Source organism: Papio anubis, chromosome 11, assembly GCF_008728515.1.
Source record: "Papio anubis isolate 15944 chromosome 11, Panubis1.0, whole genome shotgun sequence".
In the NCBI taxonomy this organism is placed as follows: Eukaryota; Metazoa; Chordata; class Mammalia; order Primates; family Cercopithecidae; genus Papio; species Papio anubis.
Genome location: NC_044986.1, coordinates 118021978 through 118026694, shown reverse-complemented (window position 1 = coordinate 118026694; position 4717 = coordinate 118021978).

The window sequence follows — 4717 nt, the reverse complement described above, 5'->3', positions numbered from 1 at the left end:
TAATTCTTCTTTGCCTCAATATTCTTCCCCAGAAAACAGAGAAAATCAGAGTGGCTTTCAGGTGAGATAATGTGCATGAACTGTAAAGCAAGCACAAATGTTTGTTATTATTTTTTATCCATTGTGCTTTCATAAGAAATGCCTTGAGCAACAGGATATGCATTTGGAGCAGTTTTTTTTTTTTTTTTTTCAGTGAGGATGAAGGGGAAATTTCCTTGGTTCATCTCTTGTTGTTGTCAGCATTATCATAACTATTATCAACGAACATTTATTGAGTACTTATCATCAGTAGGGCAGGGTATAAGATCTGCTGAGAAGCGTAAGATGTCATCTCTGTAGCAGAGAGATTTATAATTTAATTAGGAAGACCACATATGCTAATGGATTAAATAACAATGCAGAGTATCCTAAGATAAATGCCCAGTGAATACTTTGTTTTATTTTGTTTTGTCTTCTGAGACAGGGTCTGTTGCCCAGACTAGAGTGCGGTGGTGCAATCATGACTCACTATAGCCTCGACCTCCTGGGCTCAAGTGATCCTCCCATTTCAGCCTTTCAAGTAGCTGGGACTACAGGTATGCACCACCATGCTTGGCTAATTGATTTTATTTTGTTTTGTAGAGACACAGTCTCGCTTTGTGGGCCCCATCTGTTGTCAGATTCCTGGCTTCAAGTGATCCTTCCTCCTCGGCCTCTCAAATTGCTGGGATTACAGGCATGAGCCCCTGTGCCCGGACACCAAGTGAATACTATGGCTACTAAAACCTACAAGAAGTCAGAGGGGAGACCACAGTGAAGACAGTATAATGAGATGCTGATCTTGAAGAATGATCGAGTAGCATTTGGTAGTCAGTGACCCAGTGGTGCGTCTGTTGGCCAACAATTAGGGAGCAGTTAGCTATGGAAAAGAGACGCATTGCAAGGCCCAGGTACTCTAGCCATTTGAACTAGCTAGTGATAGCACCTTATCATGATGGGTTTTCAATCCATCTGCTTTTTTTTTTTGGATCCAGGAGACATTGATAGTATAAGGCCTAAGGAAAATTTGTTAAGTTGTTGTTTGTCATAATATTTATTGTAATTACTGAGATAAGGCTAGATACTTGAGATACGTACATCTTTGTATCAACAAAGGCTGAAGGAGAAAATTAGTTTGGGGTTTTGTAATCTTGAAAATGACAGCCAGTAAAATAAGATTCACATATCATCTCCAGAATTGTTTATATCTGACTTTTATTTCACAATGTGTTCCACGCCCTGTATCTCAACCTACTGGCTCATCTTCGCAATGAACAACTCACTCATTTTACACTTCTGGCCAGTGGCCCTGCTGGCAGCTCTTCTCCAGGTTGCCACCTGACCATTTTGCACAGATTCCCTGGAATGCGACCGTGACCTTGCAATTAATTAGCTTTGGGTCTTGGTGTGAGTCATTTTCTGTTTGCAGGACTCAACCTCCCAGTTTAGACTGTGAAATAGCCGGGTTAGACCGATGTATTTCAAATCTCTTTTAATAGCTAAACCATTTCCTCCTGCAGAATATTCTATGGAATCACAATTTATAATAGTAGAGTTTTCTTTTTCCTTTTTTTTTTTTTTTAAATTGGGCAGCTCCTGAGCCAGAATAGGTACAGAGAGGCTCCCTATAACAGTAGTTTTCTGATGAAGACAGAGGTGAAACAGGGGTGAAGGAATGCGAAGTCCTGCCGATGGGCCTTTTCCTTAGTTGCTTTAATCACCAGAGCACTGTGGAAGCCAGGTGGGGTGCAGTTGAATTGAAGGAACTTAAAGTCTGTTTCAGGGATAATATTTGGTTATTGGAACTCTGTTCATAGAAACAACATAATGGGATTACGTTGTTATTCTGGCATGTCATTTCACGGAATCCCATGAAAGTTTCATTTCTTTGGAAAAACTCCATGTCACGGAGACTATGGGACTTGATTTAATCTGGGAGATTACATCGTAAAAGCCTTCCCTGAGGAGATATTTGAGCTGTTTTTTGATCTAATGTATTTTGTTTATTATCTGAAGGTCGCTGGTTGTTAGGAAAGGTCTTTAGGAGGGGGAACAGCATAGGTCAAGTCCTGAGGGGAAAGGTACACTTCACAATTAAGAACCTGGGGGAAGGTCAGAGGATGGAAGACAGACGTTCAAGGCGAGAGTGCCAGGGAATGACATTGCAGGTGGATATAGAGGCCGACTCCTGTAAACCTAATGGGCCATGCTGAAGATTTAGGTCTTTATTCTCAAAGCAAGGGGCAGACACTGGAGGGATTTTAAGGGAGGCATATGTGTTACAAGGTCAGGGTAGTGTTTTCTACCTACTCTGTGGAGTGTGGATTGGAGTTGGGAGAGGGCTGAGCAAGAGTGTCAAAACCCCATCTCTATGGTGGGCAGATCACCTAAGGTCAGGAGTTCCAGACCAGCCTGGCCAATATGGTGAAACCCCGTCTCTACTAAAAATACAAAAGTTAGCTGGGGTGTGGTGGCAGGTACCTGCAATCCCAGCTACTTGGGAGGCTGAGGCATGAGACCACTTGAATCCAAGAGGCAGAGGTCGTAGTCAGCTGAGATCATGCCATTGTACTCCAGCCTGGGAGACAGAGCAAGATTCTGTCTCAAAAACAAAAAAACAAGAAAACAAACAAACAAAAAAAAAAAAAAAAAAAAAGGAAAAAGAAAGAGAGAGAGAGAAAGAAAGAAAGAGTGAGTCTGGAGAGAAAGAAAAATTAGGGTCTAAGGGAGGGTCGGAAAGGGATGTGGGCACACCGGAAGAGTTTCAGGAAGTGATATTGTTGGGGCTTGGTGAATGACTTGAAATGCGTGGGCGTGGAGAGAGGGAACAAAAGGGATCCCTAGGTTTCTGGCTTCTGCAAATGGACAGGTTGTCTTTCTATTTCCTGAAACAGAGGGGAAGACCATGTCCAGAGAGGAGAATCCGGCATTTTGGGGGAGGTCTCAGGAACAGGAAGGTTGAAGGGTACAGTCATTGGATGGGTACTTCGATGGATGGTTCCAGAACGCCAAGAAGAGGTCTGGGCTGGAGATGTCATTTGGGAAGTCGCTGATCTATCGATATTCATCTGGCAAACAGACCACGGGCATGGCTGAGATTGCAGAGGGAAAGAGTATAGGAGGAGAGGAGAAGAGAGTCTTTTCAGAATCTCTACCATTTAATCACCCAGTCAAGCAGAATAATCTGGCAAGGGGGATGGGTCGGGTGGCGGCAGAGAGGAGGATGACTGGAGAGGATGGGGTCACTGTGTGGAAGGTTTGAGCATTAAAGCAACTACCAGGGGATTTTGTAACGTGAGATCCATGTAGCTCTGGTGGCTGTTGAGAACCTCTGCAGTTGGAGGGTGGGAATGGAAGCTGGGCTGGGCTGGAAATGGAGGTGGAAGGTCCGGAAGGGGTAAAGGGAAAAGCGGCAGTCTCTGGAGGATGTGTGTAATTGAAGCTCAGTTTCTTTAAACTCTCCAAATCCATGTGATCCGTAGAGATGATGAAGAGGCTCGAGCATTAATGGTAATGGAAGGATCTGGAAGAAGAGGAACTGTGGACTTGAAAAGAGAGAAACGAACTAATCAAGAATAGGTGCTTCCTAAGAAGGCAGGAGAGAGTGGCATCTAAGCCACAAATGGAGAATGGGCTGACGGGCGTGCCTTTGACTCCCGGAAGGTATTAGCAGAGCATCTTGTTGTGTACCTCACTGGGGCAGTCAGTTCAGTGGGCACCATATCTCAATTATTCAACCATGGCCGGGTGCAGGGGCCTACGCCTGTAATCACAGCACTTTGGGAGGATTGCTTGAGCCCAGGAGTTCAAGACCAGCCAGGGCAACATGGAGAGACCCCACTTCTACCAAAAAAAAAAAAAAAAAAAAAAAAGCCAGGTGTGGTGGTATGTACCTGCAGTTCCAGCTACTCGGAAGGCTGAGGTGGAAGGATTGCATGAGCCCAGGAGATCAAGGCTACAATGAACCCGTATCATGCCACTGCACTCCAGCCTGGGTGACAGAGTAAGATTCTGTCTGAAAGAAAGAAAGAAAGGAAGAAAGAAAAAAGGAGAAAAGCAAGGAGCCCAAACAAATCAAAATCTGTGATCTTCCTACAGATACATAACTTTGGGTATGTACATTTTCTGTGTGTGTGTGTGTGTACTGTATAACTCCTGAAATATTCCCCAGAGAACTAGCATTTGAAATACTAGTCAATTTATGTACAGCTCCAGGCACATCACGCAGCACTTGGTAGATTCTCAACAAACGTCTTTCAAGGTAGGGGGATCCCTTGAGCCCAAGAGTTTTAGGTTGCAGTGAGCTATGATCGCACTACTGCACTCCAGCCTGGGTGACAGAGCCAGACACTATTCTAAAACTCATTTAAAATAATCAATTATTCAACCACTGATTAAGCACCTACTGTATGGCCAGTATGTGTTAGCAATGGGGGCTGCAAAAATGAACTACAGTGGAAGTACAACCAAGCTAGTGGGAGAGGTGTGCCCCAGAGACGACCGTGACACAGGGGTGTCAGAGTACCACTGTGTTTAATGGCCTCGTGTGTTCAGCGCTTAGCTTGGTGAGATCTGCTGAAAAGTTCTATGCAGTGACGCATCTCCTTACCTGACACAAATTATTTAAATTTTCTGTGCCTCAGTTTCTTTGTTTACCAAGTTAGGATAATAATAGTGGCTTACCTTAGAGGAGTGCATT